Source organism: Tursiops truncatus, chromosome 13 (genome assembly GCF_011762595.2).
Source record: "Tursiops truncatus isolate mTurTru1 chromosome 13, mTurTru1.mat.Y, whole genome shotgun sequence".
In the NCBI taxonomy this organism is placed as follows: domain Eukaryota; kingdom Metazoa; phylum Chordata; class Mammalia; order Artiodactyla; family Delphinidae; genus Tursiops; species Tursiops truncatus.
The window spans coordinates 70,271,369-70,294,596 of record NC_047046.1 but is presented as its reverse complement, the minus strand read 5'-3'; the positions used below and the strand labels follow the sequence as shown (position 1 = coordinate 70,294,596).

The window sequence follows — 23,228 nt, the reverse complement described above, 5'->3', positions numbered from 1 at the left end:
CCTAGAGAGCAGGTTCCCAAAGAAAAAATAGATGATTTGCAAAGTGACTTCCATAATGAGATGAACCAGCCACTTCAGTACACCTTTCTGATACCATCAAAGATACTGCAGAGAGAACAAAATCTAACCCTCTTTCCTTTTAAAAATGAATCTCCTTCAAAACAACAAAAGAGAAATTTGGAATTTCATGAGGATTACTCAGAATCCTCCAAAATAGTGTGAGCTTTGTCAGATATGGATTTCAATGTCAGTAATTTAAGGCTAGCTTTATGAATACAACGTCTATCTCCAGCAGCTGGGCCATATTATTTCAGTGACTTTTTTTATGCTGAAGTTGGCTTATAAGTTCTATGCTTGATTTATGAAGCAAAACACTCTATTTACTGTACAATGCTATAGTGCTGACATGTGGGGTCAGTCCATAATGCATTTGGAGTGGAGTGTGGGAACAGGGTTAAATGAGCAAAACATGCAATGGTTATGAATGTAAAATGTGGCTTTTACAAAAAGAAAGCTAGATTCGAAGGGCCCAAATGAAAATTGGGACAAACAGTAGCAAGCCATTTGAATTTATTTGTGAGCACAAAGATTATATTTGACTAGGCAACTTTGGACAGAAGGGCGGAAAAATGTAAAAAAATAAAATGAATAAAAACGAAAGTACAGACTTCCCAACAACCCTCAGGGTAGTAGAGTTCCATAAGCTCAGGAACTTCTCAGGCTCATCTGGGTCCGCCATTATAATGATGGTTTCTTTTTCAGGAAGTCAGAAATATGGGAAAAACGGAAATGATCAGTATGAATATTTTTAGAATTGTCAAATTTGGGCCGTCTGTAACCTGAAAAGCCTCAGACATGTGCACTAATGTAACACAGAGATAATTTCATCATATTCTGAATTTTAATTCTAAAATGAAAACGAAGCACTCATGTAGCTTCTTTCTTATAGAATCAACAAAAGAGGAAATAAAGGGATCAATGGTAGAGAGGGCCACTGAATTTCTCTTCTGGTAGGTTTGTTTGTTTTGTTTTTTGATTTTTTCTTTGGAGGGGAGCAATTTTCCAAACGTTATCAAATGGCCATGAAAATCATGTGTAGTCCAGGTGTGAGATGGAGAATATCAACTTGGAAAGAGCCCGTCATACGATTTGCTGGTTCTTCAATTAACCTGTGAATCTCTCCCACATTCAAATCCTCTGAAACCCTGCACCTAAGTACAGACAGCAGAACTTGAGAATGAAATGCTCCAAGTCTGTACCACATGGAAATTGTAGGAGGCTTTTCTTCATGGGTTGAATGTCTGAGAGCATACCAAGGGCGTCGAGCTTGTTTCAGGAGTATTGCTACAGGAAGATGTGAGTCCCAGATAGTCAACTGCATAAAAAGAAAAACAAGCAAGAACTTGGCCGGACCTGAGAAACAGCTGCAAAGTCATTGGTAAAAAGGACAGAAAAAAAGTGAATGGGAAAAACACCTTTGTAGAAACCAGTCATTTTGGAGGCTGATTAATCTTGTTGTTTCCGTTCAAGATAAGGCTGCCACTACTGCTTAACGCCTGTCAGAACTGGACACTATTTTACAGTGAAAACAAGACCCACTTGAAAAAAATCAAAGTGATTGCTTTTGAGAAAACATTCATCCAGTTTTTTTCCAGGTTCTCCTCTGACATGAGGGGCGACTTTGCCAGGGTTCCCATGTGACAACGCGGATGCTGATCCTGAAAGTGGAAAAGCCGTTTACAAAATATTAAAGCTGCCTTAAACAGGTTCACTCTACGCAGAAACGTATTCAAAAGGTAATGCTCCAAAGCAACTGAATACTGTAAATTTATCTTACAGGGAGGTCATTCTTAGATACCAAGGGTGTGACCCAAATGCTTCAGTGAAACTTACTTTCCTGCTAGCTAGGGAGAGAATGACAAATACCTTCTAATTTGATTAACTCAGGATGAGAGCTGGTGGGTCTCCTGCCCCCGTTGTGACTGATAAGATTCCAGCTTAATAGCTGCAGTCAGAGAATAGACCCTGCCTTTATTTGGGACAACACTTTCACTATCAAAGTGATGGAATATCTTATCAGTCTAAGAGAGGGAGGGAAATACAAGCATCTGTGCTCCCAAGAGTCTTGCAAGGCCTCCACATTTTGGCTTGAACTAGAAGGTTGGATTTGGTAGGGGCCGCAGCCCCAGGAGCTCAGTAGATAACCCAGTACCAGAGAGGCTGCCGCCAACCCGATCCAAAGCACTATCAGATACCTGTTCTTTCTGTTGAAACAAAGTAGGGAGTACAATGACACTTTTGTAATAGGCAAAAGCAAAACTGGAATCCCACCCCTTGGAGTTAATAGAGCAATTTTATGCACATGCATCACCCATGTTTTCTTTAAAAAAAGAAACAAGTATCAATAAATAGATGTATTAAAGGAGAAATCTGAACATAATCATACTTTTGCCTGTATTGAATTTTACACAGTTTTTAGACTTGTTATTATCCACTTTGACATCTATACACATCCAGTTCAAAACTAGGGGCATATATTGAAGTGCTACCAAAAGGGCAACAAAACTTAGGGTATTGGTTTTCAACCCACTTGTGAAAGATCAAGCGTGTATATCCTAAAAGGGAAACAGCGTGACATCTGGAGAGTGTGAGCTTTGAGGATATACTACGTCTTGGGTAGACTCTTCTCTGACTGCTTCCTAATTGTGTGGTCTCTAGTGAACCCCTTGGAATAAGACTCAGTTTCCTCATCTGGAAAATGGATTAAACATGACCAACATTACAGGGTTACCTTGGGGACTGAAGATTATGTACATATAAAGCATTGAGCACAGTGACGGGTGAAATGCAGGAGGTATTACTAACTTCCATTCAGGGAAAAACACGAGCACACCACATAGTATAGTCACTTCCATCATTCCTTTGGTTGAAAAAAATCAAGCCATTAATAAATGAAAATTTTCACCTAAAAGAATTACCAATCTAAATTGTTACCTAATTGCTAATCTCTATCCCATCTTACCTGAACTATATTTATTTACAGTAAGCCTCTCATTGAGTAGTTAACAAAACACTGGATCCAGAAAAGCTTGTTTTTAGATATCAATTACATACGTGTATGTTTATAGATTCCACCCTGGGGAGAAAATACAAATACTCATCTTGTACCTATGTTTTAAAAGAACAAGTTCTATGGTAACTTCTAGATTCATTATTAGCAAAGGTTGTATTTAAGATTCCTGTGTCTACTGCTTAATAACCCCCAAATTAGTCTCCACGGAATTAGCTGTAATTAAGGACATTGTGAAATATGGTGGGGCAAACAGAATTACACTGTATTACTTTATTAATAATATTCTTTAACTACACTGTAAATTGCTATTAGGCCTGCATATTACTGCCTGGATATGGAAATAGTCTTTTGCTATGCTAATCTAACACAATTTTCTTTTAAATGTAAACAAATTATACTCTATTAATATGCTGTTCTACTTGCATAGTTAATTATTGTAACAGTAAGGAATAAAATTGTTCTGCTTTCTCTGTTTCTGATGGAAAAAGGGCTACATAAATAGTTTAATAGGGAACTAATTATGCAAAAAATTTAGATGCCTAAAATGTGTTTGTAATTACATTAAAATGGTCTTCTGTTCAAATATTGGAAAGCCTGCTAATTGGAGGCTAGCTGAAAATTTAAATATTGTGAATCAATGATTTTAATACAGTACATGTTTGGTTGTGTTTCTATTCATATTTGTCTTGAAAATGAAGAGAATATTTAATAGTGTTTAAAAAGAAGAGGTCCAAGTTTCATACCAATGAAGTTAGTCTGCAGCAGACTGAAATTTTAAATGTGTGTTTTACAGCATTATCTTTAATCCACTCAAGGGGTGTGGGCAACTTTGGGCTCGGGAACAAGAACAACAAAAGTTATACTGCTTGGAGGATAAGTTGATGTGAAAAGAAAATCTGATGCAGACCAACCAAATCAAAGAGTTCTGGAAAATGCCCCACAACAGGCGAACTAGAGTTGATACGGTTGTAAATTGCTAAATTGTTTTAGATAAATAAACACATGTAGCAGATCACCTGCCTACTCTCCAAGGATTTCCAAGTGCATCACCTTATCCAGCTGTAATTAAGGAGTGTTAAAGACACAGTGCCTTGTTCTAAATGATTTTTTGTGGCATCCAAGCTTTTATTTTGATGTGGAATGAGGGATCTAAATCTGAGGGAAAAAAGCAATGCTAAAATAAGCCCACTCTTTTGAAGAGAATTTCAACAACCTGTCCTGAATTTTAAACTATTTTGGGAAAAAGGAAGGGAAAACTGTTCATTATAATTTTTACGACAACACAAATGAGAGTACTGCATATGCAACCAGGATTAATTGCACAGATAATTGGGAGCCCAGAAATAACTTTATAATTTAAAATTCTTGCCTACTTAACAGAGCTGTTTCAGGGATCAAGAGATATAACATACTTGAAAGCGTGTTGAAGACTATAAAGCCCACAAGGAAGGTAGCAAGACAAACATCATGCTTATTAGTAATAATGAAGAAGATGAAATGCAATTTGTCCCATAACCTAATCCCCTCTGGATAGTTCCTTCCATCCCAGCTTCTCTAGCTGGCATAGCTTTGTGGTACAAGGCAGTGGTTAAGCTTGAGCTCTGGAAGTAATAGACCAAAGGTGTGCCTGCTGGCTCCACCTCTTTGGGCATGACAGACTGACTGATGATGCTGGACGATCTGTTTTAAGCTCTAGTACTGGGAACAGTCAGTTGACTCATTTCTCATAACCACTGCCACATTCTTTGACCTAAAGGATATATATATATATATATATCTTATTTTGAAAGAGAAAGAAAAAAAGATTCCAACATTAGAATCAATTGTAAACTCTCTTCAAGATACTCACTGTCGGGTTTCCCTGGTGGCGCAGTGGCTGAGAGTCCGCCTGCCTATGCAGCGGACATGGGTTCGTGCCCCGGTCCGGGAAGATCCCACATGCCGCGGAGCGGCTGGGCCCGTGGGCCATGGCTGCTGAGCATGCGCGTCAGGAGCCTGTGCTCTGCAGCGGGAGAGGTCACGACAGTGAGAGGCCCACGTACTGCAAAAACAAAAAAAAAAATGATACTCACTGTCTATTGAGCAAAGCCCAACACCGTAGGCAGTCAAGATCTTCTGCCTTCTTACCACTCCTGACCTATCACCTCTGTGAGCTCTCTACTCTACTCAGCCTAGGGGATCCCTTTCCTTCCCAAAACTGACATGTCCCTTCCCACGTATGGGCTACTGTGCCTGCTGCTCTTGCCTGGAATGCTCCCTCCTCTTTCCCATTAGTCCTCCTTTCAGGCCTAACTCAAGTTCTCTCTCTTCCTCTCAAGGCATTCCGCCAGCCTGTGATGTCTGTGTCACCGTCTTGGCACTTGATTTGTTATTTAGCTTTCTTAGAATTATATGTTTTTTTACTCCAATCGATAATCTGCCTGTCCAGGTATTTTATACATCTTTATGTTTCTAGCATAAACTGTAACCTACAACATAACAGGTTTGTAGAGATTCTTGATCCCATGCAAGGGCAGAAACACATGGTGCTCAAAGAATTTGAGAATCTTAAATCAGGCTAGCCAGTTCACCCCAAGTCATCCATTTAAATGGACAAGGCCAGGAGGCTGGCCTGAGCACACTGACTGTTCTATTAATCCATGTGCTAGACCTACATCGTGGTTGTCTGAGAAGGCTTCTTGGGCTCTGATAGAACACAACAGTTCATAACAAATATGTTGGTGAGGTGACCCTTGTCTAAGTCTAATTCTATTCTGCCATCACACAGCCATTATCCACCTGTGTGTACACAATACTGACACTGGAGCTAGGCATAAAACACATAACGAAAAACTCTCAAGTCTGTCTTTGCTCTCCTAAAATTGTTTCTCACGTCTCTCTCCAAAACAGAAATTTCAAAGATCTATAATATCTATTTCCTATTCATTTGGGGTGTGAATTTTGCCACATGAAAGCCAGAGGACCATCACATGCTCTGCTGATGGGCAAGAATAACCACAAACCCACCCCACCTGCCACTGGTAGTTTAGCCTTTTAAAAATGCCACCAGGACTTTTATACCAGTGGAAAGTTATGTATTGATTGATGCAATCATCAGTTAATGTATTCCCTTTTTTCTTCCCACAATTATTAATGAGCAGTGAAATGCCAACATGGTGGAAGCAGAAGGGAGAAGAAGGAACAGCAAAGACACTGATCATTCAAAACTAAAGAAGCAGCTCACGAATAATGGAGAGCTACATGCATACAAATTGCCAAAGAAGTAATTTCTGCTTTTCTATGATATGGTCCTTAGTCCTCTCTACTTTATTCAGAAAGGTTCTACTCCCAGGCCATGAGAGTATTTCTATTCCATACAAACACTCATGAGAATAAAAAACGGCTAAATTCTCTCTCATTAAGTGGAACAATCAACCTAAATAGCATACCTTTTCTACGTTAAAATTCTTATTACAGAGAGAAGACCAATGTCCACCCACAGTCTTTAATTACCATCTGCTATGTTCCTAACTGCAGAATCCTGGAAGAACCGTGTCCAGTGTATTGTCACAAAGAGAACCCAAAGACACGTCCTATGGGAAGTAGGTCACAGGGAGAAGCTGAGCCCACTAACCTATTTTTTCTTCAATTGAGACATATGGTGTTTTTTGACATTTTGCTATTTGTCCCACTGGTTACATATACATATAAAATGACCATTAAAAACATGAGACAATCTGTGCCAGACTAGTCCATTTCTATTCTCTTGTGATCTCCCAGGATACGACTTACAGACAGAATATTAAAAAAGAAAGATTCAGCTCAATGTAATGTTCTCACTGGTAACCCATGGTAATGAGGTAGCCCTATATATTCAAGGTGCCACATGCCACACGAATAGATACATATGCAGACAGAGAAACTGTCTGTAGAAAAGTCATGCCTTCCAATAAAATAAAAGTGCTCCCTGGAGTATATCACCAGAGCTCTAGGCTGTTGATTCAATTGAGTCTCCAAATCTCAGAACTTTATTTCAGAGCTTTACAGAAACTACAGGAATACCAAGTTATAAAAGTTCTCAGAAAACAAAGAATGAGTATTTACTGAAAAGTCCCAGTGAAATGAAATCTATCAGTAGAAGTTCAAATGTAAGCTATTTAAAAATTTAGATTCAAGCCAGACAGTGTTTTAAAAAAAAGGACTTTCATTTTCTAAGAAAATAATATCTCCTACCCTGTTAAAATATATAACAAGTTATATATATATATACATATATATATATATATAAATTCATAGATATAATATCATATATATATATATAAAATAATCCTCTGGTAATGAAGGATTCTTTAACAGGCTGTGATTTTCCACCTCCTGCTCTAAACTCAAAACTTTGGGACATAGAAAATATGTTAGAAAGTGAAATGGATTTATATTTTTCAGCCTGGCTAGACAATACTAAACCCTTAACTGCAGCTCCACTTACTCTATCAGAGGAATATAACATTTTTTCAAAAGGGAAACTAGTTTTTATAAGGCCTTATAGACTGCTTAACCCCCTCTTCATTTGCTCTTGGATAGAAAGAGAACATATTCAAAATCTGTGAGAAGATTTCCTCTGGAAGACAATAGCTAGGTTTGTTCTGTTTTGTTTTCTTTTAATTTGGTGAATGCCTCAAGAAAGACTACAATAAAGCAACTTGAGTAAAGACTTGAAAGGCTGGCCCCCAAATCAGAGGTCCTGAAGCTTCTCAGTAAGCCCTATTCTTTGGAATGGCCACTTGCTGTAATGAATGTAGAAGGCTGCTTCATTATTCTCAATGGGATTGGGACTACACAGAATCTGAGAAAAAGATACTAAAATGATGCACATTGGGCTTCCCTGGTGGCGCAGTGGTTGAGAGTCTGCCTGCCGATGCAGGGGACACGGGTTCGGTGCCCCGGTCTGGGAAGATCCCACATGCCGCAGAGCGGCTAGGCCCGTGAGCCATGGCCGCTGAGCCTGTGCGTCCGGAGCCTGTGCTCCGCAACGGGAGAGGCCACAACAGTGAGAAAAGATGCACATTTATGTGATCTCCATCCCAAAGGGCAGAGCAAAAAGGAACAGTGGGCATATGCTGGGCTATTGATTATGTAACTCATTTCTTTGGAACACGGGATCTTCTCCTATACATTCTTGAATATTCCTAAGAATTGTTTTATATTAGTCTATACTTATCTGTATATCCTTTTCTTTCCAGTTTTATTGAGGAATGACTGACAAATAAATATTGTATATATGTAAGATGTACAAGAGGATGTTTTCACATATGTATTACATTGTGACATGATTAACACAATCAGGATAATGAATATACATCACTTCACATAGTTACCATTTGTGTGTGTGTGTGTGTGTGTGTGTGTGTGTGTGTGTGTGTGTGGTGAGAACACTTGATATCTGCTCTTAGCAAATTTACCTCTCTCTGTTTCCTGTGACAGTGTGTATTACCTTGAGAGCCAGAATAAAACATGACTTTAAGGACAGCAGCAGCAATGCCTGACTGAAGTACCCTCTTCCATACTGTATCACAGAGAAGACAGTCCTCTCCACTTCTCCAGACACTCTCATCATGCCTGCAGACTTGTCTTCATGATTCCTGGCCTGAGATGCCTCCCCTCCGTGAGGAATACCACTCCAAGCTCACAGAACCCTCCCTCACCTCCTTCACGATCTCTATACAGTCACCCTGTCTTCTCCAGAGGCCTCTGCTTCTCTCTGTCCTTCCTCACTTAAACATACTTTTATTTATGGTAACATCAAGGAATTGTAGTCACAGGACCTATCATGTTGTAAAAATACATTACCCTCACCTGCCCACATGACACAGCAGCTGGAATGGAGAAGGCTTGTCTCAGGTCAAGAGTTACCAAAAAGTCAGTTTATATTAGATGTGATAATTCATAAAGTGATCTGCCTTCTAATACTTTGGGCCTTTCTAATACTTCTGTTCTCCTCTTACAAATCGATGAAAATGGACCTAACTATCAGCATATCTTTCTTTATCACATGGCAATGTCTAATAAATGGTCAAGAAGTAAATAAATTCATAATAACAGAGATATTGCAGGAGAAAAGTAAGACAGATTATTCTTTCCTTTATTCTAATTTTTCTCAGTGTCCATACATAGTAATATATCCCTGGCTTCTTACATCTAACTTCTTTTTAACATGTCTCTTATGTTTTTGGTAGGCGTACAAAGGAAAAACTGACAGACTCCTTTTGAGCATCCAAAGTCCGTGGAACGTAAACTGGTACAACCATTATGGAGAACAGTATGGAGGTTCCTTAAACAACTAAATATAGAACTACTATATAATCCAACAATCCCACTCCTGGGCATACATTCAGAGAAAATCGTAATTCAAAAAGATACATGCACACCAATGTTCATTGCAGCGCTATTTACAAGAGCCAAGATATGGAAGCAACCTAGGAATGTAATCACCAGAGGAATGGATAAAGAAGATGTGGTACATATATACAATGGAATATTACTCCCATAAAAAAAGAATGAAATAATGCCATTTACAGCGACATGGATGGACCTAGAGATTATCATACTAAGTGAAGTAAGTCAGATGGAGAAAGACAAATATCATATATCACTTACATGTGGAATCTAGTAAAACATGATACAAATGAACTTATTTACAAAACAGAAACAGACTCACAGATCTCAAAATCAAACTTATGGACACCAAAGGGGAAACATGGGGGAGAGTGATAAATTAGGAGATTGGGGTTAACATATATACACTATGATATATAAAATAGATAACTAATAAGGGCCTACTGTATAGCACAGGGAACTCTACTCAATACTCTGTAATAACCTATATGGGAAAAGAATCTGAAAAAGAATGGATATATGTATAACTGATTCACTTTGCTGTATACCTGAAACTAACACAACATTGTAAATAAACTATACTCCGATAAAAATTTTTTAAAGTCTGTGGAATATTCTACTTTAAAAAATAATAAATAACCACTTGAACATTGTTCTTTATTCCCTTCTTCTTCACAGAGTCTTTTCACACTCTGTTGAGCCTTATAGGCTCTCCAGTTTTAAGTCAGCTACTTAAAAAAAAAAAGAAAAAAGCATAAGGTCCTTTGGGGGGAAAAAGTCATTTCCCATTTCAGAAAAACAAACATTTATCCAGGCACTTTGAGGGACCCAGTTGTTGCATATTGCATGGATTTGCTATAAATACAGAGGGAGATATAGAGATACCTCTCAAAAACAAATTTTGTTGATGGGTTTAAGATAAAGTTGTTAGTATTTACTAGGAAAATATAAAGAAATTAATTATGACATGCTATTTAAAATAAAATACAGTGTATGTTAAAGGGACAAAAAGACAATAAATCATCTATGTCAATTATCATCTTATATGCTTTCTGTAACTTTAGATTTCTCTTCAACTATAAAGTGAGGAAGCAGCTCTAGGGCAGTAAAAAAAAAAATAGAATTAATGCAAACATGTTTTCAACTTTTCATTTTTACAAACCCCAAGGTAATCTAAGGGATTTGTCTTACAGTTTCTTTAGCCTGGAAAATTTAATGGGATCTTGACAATTAGGGGGAAAAAAACACAACAGTAATGAGAAAGCCATAGTACCTGTACGGGAGGTCAGATGAGAGAGCTCTGCTGAATGAGGCCCAACTGCGGCTGATACTCAGCAAAAGAAGGCAGACACAAAAGAGCACCTATTGTACGATTTCATTTTCCTATTAAGAACAGACCGATTATATGGGATAGAAATCAAAATGATGGTTGCCTATGAGTCCACAAGGAAACTCTGGAGCTTACAGAAATTTTCTTTATCTTGATCTAGGAGATGGCTGTAAGTAAAAAATTACTGAGGTGCATTTAACATTTTACTGTTTGTAAATTATACCTCAATCAAGTACTGTTAAAGAAAAAATAAGTAAGGTATTATTCCTGGCCTCAGGGTGTATACTTCCTTAGAGTGACAAGAATGTTAGAATTTTAAAGAGCTTTATTACTATCTCAAGAAAGAATTTATTAAGTGTGACTTTGGAGTGGGGAAGAGAGGAGTTTATTTGGTAAATAAATAACCTTGTGTGGTAAATGGCATGAGGACATGTCTGGAAGTTGTGATCAATTTTGAAGCTAAGGAGTGGCACACCCCAAGTGATCAAAATTAAACTGACTGATGTAGGAAAACCAGGTACAAGCTTTGAGTTTTTATGAAAAGTAGCACAGGTTTTGTAGCTGAGTAGTTCTAGCAACCCATTTCCTGCCTATAGAATTTTGAGGATTCAGTAACCTTTTTTCATTTTGTATTTTATCTGTCCCTTTCAGTTCAAGCTGACATTGTTTCTACTGATATAAAATTATCAAGAACTTTGTGGGTCTCCTGTGTATGTCATTCAATTAGACAAGAAGCTTTTACACAGGTTTGTCTTAGATAATCTCATCTCTATTTTGGTTTCTGCTGAGCTGACTGAGGGAATCTAGGGATCACATATTTAATTTTTTCAAAGAGCCTTTTGTGTGAATGAATACTCTGACCTTCTGATCTTTCTGATTTTAGCAAAAGGTTTTCCTATCACATCTCAGTTTTTTTTCCTACTGCAGTTTCCTGACAGTGAATCTATTAATTTTAGCACCTTTTGCAAATCTGGGTAGGCTGAATGTTTCTCAAGTCATGGTTACTTTTTGTTTATCAGTCTTCCCTCAATTTATCTCCTTCCTCTCACATTTTACTATCAGCAGTAAGAAGAAACCAGACTGCACCTTCAACACTTCGCTTGGAAATCTCAGCTAAACATCTAGGTTAATCATTTACAAGTTCTGCTTTCCACATAACTGCAGGACACAATTCTCCTAAGCTTTCTGCCACTATATAAAAAAGAATTTCCTTTCCTCCAATTTCCAATAACATGTTCCTATTCCTTCTGAGCCCATACCAACAGTGCCTTTAATATCCATAATTCTACCAACAGTCTGTTCATGACAATTTACAAATTCTCTAAGGGGAAATATGCTTTCTCTACTACTCACTTTCTTCTGAGACCTCAACTGCAGCATCATTAACATCCATATTTCTACTAACACTCTGTTAAAAGCAATTTAGGCTTTTTCTATCATGCTTCGCAAAATTCATCCAGCCTCTGCCCATGGCTCAATTCCAAAGCCACTTCCTCATTTTTAGGTATTTGATACGTCAGCATGCCACTTTAAGGTAGGTACTAAAATCTGTATTAGTATTCTATGGCTGCTACCACAATCTCTGACTTGCTTTTTCCATTATTAAAAATGGTATTAATAATGATGCTAATATCCTACATGATATAAAAGCTCTTATGATATATTTGAGAGCCAAATGTGCCCATCTGATTACTTTCATTATTATAATGTCAAATGAATTATTTTATATTTTAATATCCAAATTTCCAATTATCTCTCACCCAGGCTAGACACAGCAGAACTCACAAAGCTAAAAGCTATGAATTAGGTTGATTTCTTAGTAATAATGTTTAGTAATAAATACCCTGTAAAATAACCTACAAATATTGCAAACAGGTTAAGTACCCTAAGGGATTCCTTGACAATTAAGAACAGAAATGTTTAAGACATTGTTGAAAAAAATTGAGGAAGACACAAATAAATGGAAAGATATCCTGTGTTTATAGATTGGAAGAATTAATATTGTTAAAATGTCCATACTACTCAAAGCCATGTACAGATTCAATTTAAACCCTGTCAAAATGTCAATGGCATTTTTTACAAAAATATAAAAATAATGCCAAAATTCATACAGAACCACAAAAGGCCCCGAACAGCCAAAGCAATCTTGAGATAAAAGAACAAAACTGGAGAAATCACACTTCCTGATTTCAAACTATAATTACCAAGCAATAGTAACCAAAATGGTATGGCATAAAAACAGACAGATAGACCCAGTGAAACATTATCAAAAGCCCAGAAATAAACTCATGCATGGGCGATCAACTAATAATTGATGAGGGAGCCAAGAACACTCAATGGGGAAAGCACAGTCTGTTCAATAAGTGGTTTCAGGAAAACTGGATATTCACATGCAAAAGAATGAAATTGGATCCCTGTCTTATGCTACTCATAACAACTCAAAATGAATTAAAGATGTAAATTTAAGACCTGAAACCATAAAACTTCTAAAAGAAAACATAGGGAAAAACTTGTTGATGTGGGTCTTGGCAATGAGTTTTTGGAAATGATTCCAAAAGCACAAAGAACAAAAGAAAATATCAACAAGTAGGACTACATCAAACTAAAAAGCTTCTGTACAGCAAAAGAAACAATCAACCAAATGAAAAAGCAACCTTTGGAATGGGAGAAAATATTTGCATACCACACATTTGATAGGGTGTTAATATTCAAAATATATAAGGAACACATACAACTCAATAGGAAAAAAGCAAATAATCAAGAAAATGGGCAAAGGACCTGAACAGACATTTTTCCAAAGAAGACACACAGTAAATAGGTACATGAAAAAGGTGCTAAACACCACTAATTATCAGGGAAATGCAAATAAAAAACTCCAGTGAGATATCACCTCACACCTGTTAGAATGCCTATTATCAAAAAGACAAGAGAAAACAGGTGTTGGTGAGGGTGTGGAGAAAAGGGAAGCCTCGTGCACTCTTGGTGGGAATGTAAATTGGTGCAGCCACTGTGGAGAACAGTATGGAGGTTCTTAAAAAAATTAAAAATAGAACTGTCTTATGATTGAGCAATCCTACTTCTGGGTATACATCTGATGGAAGTGAAATCACCATCTCGAAGAGACATCTGCACCTTCATGTTCACTCCAGCATTATTCACAACAGTAAAGACATAGAAACAAAGAAACAACATAAGTGTCTACTGACAGATGAATGGATAAAGAAAATGCTTGATAGATACATACATACATACATACGTACACACATACGTATGTACATACACATACGTACACAAATACACACAACGGAATATTATTCAGTCATACGTGTACGTACACAAAAACACAACGAAATATTATTCAGTCATAAAAAAGAAGCAAATCCTACCATTTGCAACAACATGAATGAAACTTGAGGGCATTAAGCTAAGTCAACTAAGTCAGACAGAGAAAGACAAATATTGTATGATCTCATCTATATGTGGAATCTAAAAAAGCTGAACTCATAGAAACAGAGGGTAGATTGCTCATTGCCAAGGGCTGGTGGGTGGGGAGAAATGGGGAGGTATTGGTCAAATGGTACAAACTTCCAGTTATAAGATTAATAAGTTCTGGGGATCTAGTGCACAGCATTGTTACTATAGCTAAGAGAGTAGATCTTAAATGTTTTCACCACAAAAAAGGGAAATTACGTGAGGTGATAGATGTGTTAACTAACCTTATTGTGATAATCATTCTGCAATATACACATGTATCAAATCATCTCTTTGTACACCTTAAACCTACACAATGTTATATGTCCATTATATTGATATGTCAATAAAGCTGGGGGAAATAAAGAACAGAGCTGTTTACATTTTTCTGCCAAGTCATGTCAGTTTGACAGATGTCCACAGTCATGTCTACTTCGAATCATATTTATACTCAGAATATAAATAAGACTACAGTCCACTCCTATACTCTCATTTAATTATATTTACCTAGAGACTGATGGAAAGAAATACTAAGACATCTTTAATTCATTTTTACTTTCCAGGTAGCAAGCATGATATAACTCAGTAAGTTGCACTAGAGTGCATTTTCACACCAAGAAACAGTCGATATGCAGTTCAGCCAGTGAAATATGGCAGTCGAGATGTTTTATGCATGTTAGTTTTGAATATACTTAACCTTTTTCCTATACCATTTTCTGTATTTATTATCCATGTTGTTTCATTTGAATTATAAAATTCATGAGTGCTAGACTGTATTTTCTTTGTTTGTTGGAAGAGAAGTAACTGTCACATATGTAATGGAAGCTCAGTATTAATGATCATCTTGATCATAACCTCTACATCACAAAAATTGCTTCAAGTGATCAATGCAATATTTATTGATTAGGGCTGTCCTAACCTATAAAACTGAATAAGTAGCCACTCAGAAAGGAAACTGCTGGGATTTTTTTCTTCCTTCCTTCCCTCCCTCCCTCCCTGCCTCCTTCCTTCCTTCCTTTCTTTCTTCCTTTTCCTTTTTTTTTTTTTTGTAGCTTGGAAGGCAACCAATGGCATGAATATAAGTTCCAAAATAGTTAAAAGAAGACCTTGTTGTACAGCTAGCACTTGGTATCCAGAACTAAGAGTTAGAAGTCTTCCACCGAAAAGAGTCTGTAGTGAAATGATCCTTTACCAGGGTTATAGTCTGGTGGGTAGCCCATGAAGACAATTATCTGACATTCATTTCATGTGAATTACCTAAATTAAAGAATATCCCTCTAAAGATTAGATGAGATAAATCTTCACCACAGGCATTACAGCTTTGATGGAGAAGAAGATAGAAATAAATAAAGAGCCAAAGAGTAAGTTTGTATGGAGTATGGGGTAGGGCCTGTGTGCACAGGTTTTGTTGACACCTATCAGCAGCTAGGTAGCAGCACGAGGGCTCAGTTCTTGAAGGAGGAGCAGACATTGACAGGGAAGTGAAGAATAATAACAGGAAAATGAGGACACCTTGGGACATTTTTAAGATGTTAGGGCCGGAACAAATAACCCTGCACAGGGTAATAATAGCCATTTCATTTTTTTATATACAAAGGATTTTAAAATAAAAATGTAAATAGCCTTATTGGAAAATAGGATAAAAATGTCTCTGAAGTAATGGGGCACTCTGAATGAAAAACCTTAAAAAGGTGCCTGTATTTTGATACAGAAATGCAAATGTTAAGATATTTCTCCTAGGAAAATAAACAAACAAATATGCCAAAGATCTGTATATGTATACAAAAAATAATGTTGCAATGTTATTTATAATCTTGAAAAATATTAAGTGACCTAAATGTTTGTCACAATTGGTTGAATAAATAATCAAATATCTATACAGCAAAATCCTCATAACTACTAAAAATGATTACATAGTTCTTTATTTATTGACTTGAAAATTTTTTCCATATTTTGAGTGAAAAAAAATTTTACAAAGCTGTATGTAGACCATGGTTCCCATTTTTTTAATTAAAAATTTACATACATATAGAAAACAAAAGGCTTGAAAAATATTTATCTGTATGTGATTATCACCGAAGTGGGATTATGGCAAATTTTATTTTGTTTTTTTGTATGCCTTTCCTTTCTCCATAAACAGGGTAATAGACATCAAGGTCAATATTAATCATTGGAATTAAATGCATAAAACTCAGGAATGGCTTAACTGCATGCCCTGAGCATGGCAGTTACCAAATAGCTTTAGATTAATTATTCGTTGGTTTGACTGATTGACTAATTGATTGACTGAAGAGGTGTCACTAGTGGGAAGCGGACATAAAGCTTAAGGAATTACAGAGGGAGAATGGTGTGGTTAAACGCTAAAGTTGATTCAATTTTGGTGGCAGCTGCAGAATGATTCCCATTTGCTTCCTTTAATTGCTAGGAGGATATTTAAGTTGTGAAGCTCTAAGTGGCTGCCCTCAATTTGCTTCAGTTTATCCAGCACTTCCTTCTTATATCTCACTGGAGACCTACAATAATCCTGTATGACTCTCGGGACTAGCATCCACTTTTCAGATAAGGAAACTGAAGCACAGAAGAGTGAATGACACATTAAAAGGCCTAAAACTTGTATATTAGTTAGGGGAAGGCTAGCAACTGTAACAAACAAATGCCAAAATTTCAGAAACCTAATATAATAGATCTTACTTCTTTTATTATCTTGCAGCCCCATAAAGGTGGGGTAGAGAGTCATCCATGTGGTGATTCAGAGATCCAGCCTCCTTGAATCTGTGACTTCACCTTCCTCTAGTCTTCAAAGCTTCTGCCACCTGTAAGCAGATGGGGAAAGGGGAAGTGAAATAAGCATTCATGCATTAAGGTCCTTGGTTCAGAAGTGATACACACAGCTTCTGCTGATATTCTATGGGTAGAACAAGTGACACGAACCCCACCAGGACACAAGAGGATGGGGCTGAGAAACAATCCCTGCCTGGGCAGATGAGTTTTAGTGCAACTCTATTCTACAGAAGAGAAAGGCAATGCTACACGCCAGTTAGTAGAATCTCCAGAACTCAAAATAGACGTATGACTAAATCCAGTGTTTTTGCTACCACAACACGTTAACTCTGCTTCCAGAACTGGTTCAGCCTGCCTCATAGCTTTTGAGTGAGTTAGAGCCTGCACCTAACGGGAAGTACTAGAGAGAGGATTGTTATCAATGGGAAGAATGCTTGAACTGACCATGAAAAGATCCAGGCTTAAGCCCTGCCTCTGCCGTATCTGATTGAATGGGCCTGAATAAATCATGAAATCTGTCTCTTTTTTGTTTTTTCAGAGACATTGATGCAAACCTGTATTTCCCAGTCTATCCTACTTAAGCTTCTGGACTCCCCTATTATTTTTCCCTAAGATGCTCAAACATGCCTATAATGTTGTTAGAGTTTATGAGAGCCCCTTAACAGTAAGAGGTAGCTAGTAAAACCATGTCATTGATATATGTCATGCAACAGTTTTTAAAAAAAGGAAACATTAATAGCCTTGGTAGTCAGCTTGGATAATTGCTCAATTTCTGTTAGGCTATTGGAAATACTGGGAAAAAAACTGCCCGCCCCTATTAACTACCTCTCTGGACCAGTTGGGAATCACAGACTCCATGACCTCCCAAAGCCCCAGAACACCTGAAAATGCCTTTTGTTTCTGTAATCTTGACAAGGAATTCCGGTCACACACACTCCCCCTGTAATGAGCGTGTGCCAGAAACACTGGTTTTCTCCTTCTCCACTCGTCTGAATCCAGAAGTGTATATTGAGCTGAAAGTGGCTGGAGGTGATGGATAGAGAGAGGATATTGAAAAGCTCACTCAGGAAAGGAAGCAACAACTCCATCAGAAGAGTTGTCTGTACTAGTGTTTCAACCACAATGTTTTCTTCATCATTCATAAATCCATAATCATCACTCCATCTTGAAAATCTCACTCTCATCCTCTCTTTATCTTCTCCATGAAATATATCAGAGAGAAAAATGCAGAGAATTAACAAAAGGAACTCCCATGTATCCCCTTTCCCTCTACTAGCTTTGTCAAATCTTGACATTTTTAAACACTTATTTCTGATGTTTTAAGAGATAATGTAAATAATCTTCAAAATACTGAAACCTGCCTAGATACTGTTTTTCTATTCCACTTTCCTATTTCCTTCCCCAGAGGGAACCACTAATATGAACCTGAAAAACCTGAATATCCCAAGTCTAGTGTTTTTTTCACACACAAATGTTCATAGTATATATTCTTTTTTTTTGCATAATGTTGAACCTTATGTAAACGGTATCATGCTGTATATATGATCCTACACGTCTTTCTTTTGTTGTTTAAAATATTTTTGAAACTTAATTATTAAAGGTACATTCATTGTAAGAGCTATAAAGCCTTCTTTTGCATAAATACACCAAATTTTAAAACTCATCCTCCCTGTGGCAGATTGTGACATGTTGCATTAACGTTCTTGTACATGTCTCCTTGTGCACAAGGATGAGGGTTTCTGTGATACACAAATGTAGAAATGGGTCAGATATGGCCTTCTCTTCACCTTTACTAGATATTGACAAATTTCTCTCAAAAGTGGTTTGGACATGTTCTGAAAATTCATGTGACTTCACTTACATGCTAAACCCTTTTTTACTGATCCAATTGGTTTAAATTTTATATCAGTTATTCCTGGTGTGACCAGTATGTTTCCATGTATATATTGGCCATTTGGGTTCACATCTTTTGCCTGTTTTTATATTAGATTGTCTCTTTTTAATGATTTATAAGACTTTGTTGTATTTCCTGGCTAGTAGTCCCTTGTTAGTTGTTGAGCTATAAATATATTCTCCCAGTGTTTGTTTTTTGTTTGTTTGTTTGCAGTACGCAGGCCACTCACTGTTGTGGCCTCTCCCGTTGCGGAGCACAGGCTCCGGACGCGCAGGCTCAGCAGCCATGGCTCACGGGCCCAGCGGCTCCGTGGCATGTGGGATCTTCCCGGACCAGGTCACGAACCCGTGTCCCCTGCATCGGCAGGTGGACTCTCAACCACTGCGCCACCAGGGAAGCCCTGGTTGTTTGTTTTTTGTTGTTGTTTTTAACTTTCTTTTTTTCTGTTGTTGTTTATAATAATTTCAAATTTTAGTACAGTGAAAGTCATAAGCCTTTTCCTTTATGATTGATACTTTTTGCATCTTATTTAAGAAAGATATCTTCACTCATAAAGATATTTTCTTATATTTTCTTCTGAAAGCATTAATTTTTGCCTAATTTTTGGATACTTAATATCCCTGTAGTTTGTTTTTAAGCATTGGTATGATTAGGCATTCAATTTCATAGAAAACAAATTATTCCAGCCTAAGTTGTTGAGCTAAAACATCTTATTCCACTATTTATTATTCTTCAGAATTACACTAATTTTTCTTGATTCTTGGTGTTTTAGTAATAGTTTTAGAGTCACATAATGATTGTTTTTATTGAAATTGCGTTGTCATAGATTAACCATGGAAATAGGAATTAATATCTTTACAATTTAAAATTTTCTCATCCTGGATCTTGGTTTATCTTTTTCATTCTGGCATACTTTTTTGTCTTTCAATAATGTTTTTAAAGTACTCCACAAAAATCTTGCTCATGTTTTGTTAAATTAACTTCTAGATACCTTATAGAATCATTTTACTATTTGAAACATCTTATTTTAATTATATTTTAATTGGTTATTTCATTGAAAAGAAACTGTTCAATTTTTGCATATTGATGTCTCTGGATCATCAGTCTTTCTGAATTCTCCTATTAGTTCTAATAATTTGTCTATAGAGATTCTTGGTTTTTCTATGTAGAACCACTATTACCAGAAATAAAAACAGGTCTCTCTCTTCCTTTCTAGTTTGCACATTTATTTATTTTTTTCTCGTCTTATTGCACTGGTAAGGCTGCAAGTAAAATACTGAAGAGTACTGATAGTAGGGATTCACTCTTGTCTTTTTTTCTGACCAAAATGGAGTGCTTCTCATTAACAGTTCACAGATATATGATGTTTCTTCAAAGTTTTTCATAGTTCGTTTTTCAGGTTTGAACATTTCCCTTCTATTTCTAACTTGCTCTGAGTTTTGTATTTTGTTCTTGTTTTTTCATTGTGAGTGAACACAGATTTTTACCAATTTTATCTGAATCTATTAAGATAATTACATTTTTTAAATTGAGATATAACTGATATAAAATATTGCATTAGAGTTAGGTTTACAACAAAGGATTTAATATCAAAAATATGTAAAGAACTCAAACAACTCAATAGAAAAAAATTTAATTCAATAAAAAATTGGGCAGAGGACTTAGATAGATATTTCTTCAAAGAAGACATACACATGGATAACAGGTACATGAAAAAAGTGCTCAATATCACTAATCATCAGGCAAATGCAATTCAAAGCACAGTGAGATATCACTTCACTCCTGTTAGAATGGCTATTATCGAAAAGTCAAGAAATAACAAGGGTTGGTTATGCAGAGGCTATGCAGAAAAGTAAACTCTTGTATACTGTTGGTAGGAATGTAAATTGGTGAAACCATAACAGAAAATAACATGGAGGTTCCTCAAAAACTTAAAAATAGAACTACCATATGACCCAACAATTCCACTTCTGGGTATCTATTCAAAGGAAACAAGATCACTGGCTTGAAAAGATATCTGCACCTCCAAGTTCACTGCAGTATTATTTACAATAGGCAAAATATGGAAACAACCTAAGTGTCCATTGACAGATGAATGAATAACCACATTTTTTCTCTGTTCATCAGCTAATTTGAATTACATTAGTATATTTTCTAAAGTTAAATTATTCTTACATTCTTGAAGTAAACTCTACTTGTTCACGTTTTCTAAAATATATTAGTAGAGATAATTTGTTATTTTATTTAGGATGCATGCAATTATGTATTATTAATCTATATTTCCTTCTTTTACTCTCCTTTTAAAGTTTTTACCAAAGGTATAGTAATCTTTTCCTTCTCTATGCTCTGAAATAAAGACATGCTACATTTGTCTCTTAAAGCTTTGGTGCTGAGACAAAGGTCATTACTTAGTAATATCATCTAAGACACCAATTGTCAATTTCTAGATAGTATCACATTTATTGAACTTTTACTTCAATAGCTATATTTTTATTTCTATGATCCCAGTTTTTTTTAATATCTTTCTGTCCCTGATTTAGTTCTGGCTGCCTTTGTTTCATAGTATTTTTCTTTTTAATGAGTAAAATCTTTTTATTTATCCCTTTAAACATTCTAAACATTCTCATTTTAGTCTTTTTCTGACTATATCACTAAATTAATTCCTATTCTGTTTGTTGATTTTATTATTTTGTTTAGTATTAGACTTCTCGTTTGGGATTTCTTTTTTCTGCATAATTTTTCTGTTCTCTCTCTGTTTTCATCTCCTTTTCTCTTTTTATCTATCTTCCTGGATTCTCCCTTCCAGTCTGTAATTGTTGAGACTGACACCCAGTCAACACCCAGGTTATACAAGATTGGATTTTTCTCCTGCTTCATCTTGATTTGAGAGATATCACAAAACCGGTCATCAGCGTTGGCTCAATTCCCTGTTTTGAGACTGTCTTTGTCTGTTTGTCTGCCTGGGCCCACTGAGTCCTATAAAACTACGACTTCAGGCAGTGAGTCAGCAATAACCTTTTTTCAACCTCATTTCAGGAGGTGGTTGGCCCACCTCAGTTCCTGGCTTCAAGCTGTAAGCTTGGCTAGGTCTGCTATCCGTCTTGGTGCACACTACTCCAAGCTGCCACTGCCTGCTCCCAGAGTTGGAATCTGTCAGATCTGCACTTTCATCCCTGCTCACACTTTGTGTTTCTGTTTTATTTGTGATCCACAGATACGTTTACTCATTTTTGTACCTAGCTATATCATTTTGATTATCTGTTTTTTAACTCTATCTGTAGCTGGCAAGTGTTTGAAATAGAGGAGTTTATTAAAGCATAATTTTCCTTAGCAATTTTACCCAAAATTGATGGAAGTTTGTTTCTTAAATTCATTTTGCATCTTTCCTAAAGCCTAGTGAGAACTATGCACTTCATTGACCTTCATGTGATCATATAAGGTGAACAAGGGAATGAATGAATGAATAAGAAAGGAGGGATTTAAATAGCATGAATAATTAAAAGAGAATGAAGAAATACAAGCTAACTCAAAGAGGCTTAAATGATTAGAACAATTAATAAGTCACATAATTGAAAGTTAATAGGTAGGGTAGGTTTGGGGTAGGGCCCTATCAGGACTTTTTCTGTCATTCTCTTTGCTCGGCCTTTCTTTGAGCCAGAGTTGCAGAATACCTACCAGCAGCAGCTAAGATACCTTGCTACTTCATTCACATCTAGTGAGAGAAAAGGAATGATTTCCCATAACTCTCTCAAGAGTAGAGAAACATCCTTAGAAACCTCCAATAACCTCTAGCTGGGTCTCATTAGATAAAACCATATTAAACACACATTCCCAAATGAAGGACTAACAGAAAGAATGGGATTATCATTATATCAGCTTGGCTCATCCTTTAAGCAGTTCTCTAACCATACAGCAATTCCTCTAACCATACTGCTGCCTCTTACTGAGCAGGTACAGAATAGATACTGAAGAGTCAACAATATCCACTCTAACAGGTAATTGATTTGTCTCCTTTAACGTCAGTGGGTAAGCTATTTGATTGAGTATGGAAGATTACATGCTTAAGTTAAATTGCACTATCCAGTGTAGGATAAAGCAATGTGTTTTTAAAAGTTTGCTGTTTATAAAGTGGTAACTCTGATGGTGGAGAGATTCATTAAAATAATTAAAAGTATATTTTAGTCATTTGATATAGTTTATTCATTAAACAGCTCCTTTTCTAAGTTCTCAAGCAATCTTAAAAAAAATCCTGTGAGGCAGGCATCATTGCTACTGTTCTCATTTTACAAGTGAACACTGAGCTTATC

The 23,228-nt window shown here is 36.5% G+C and overlaps 1 long non-coding RNA gene across 1 annotated transcript in view; it reads right to left on the bottom strand.

Moving 5' to 3' along the window:
• The window catches only part of LOC141276210 (uncharacterized), a 164,597-nt gene extending 147,538 nt beyond the window's left edge, over nt 1-17,059 (bottom strand). Inside the window, exons 1-2 of the long non-coding RNA XR_012325422.1 lie at nt 16,938-17,059; nt 4,923-5,114 (exon numbers count right to left, since the gene is read on the bottom strand). This is a non-coding gene — a long non-coding RNA (uncharacterized lncRNA). The remainder of the gene's footprint in view (nt 1-4,922; nt 5,115-16,937) is intronic.
• Nucleotides 17,060-23,228: the final 6,169 nt, after the last annotated feature.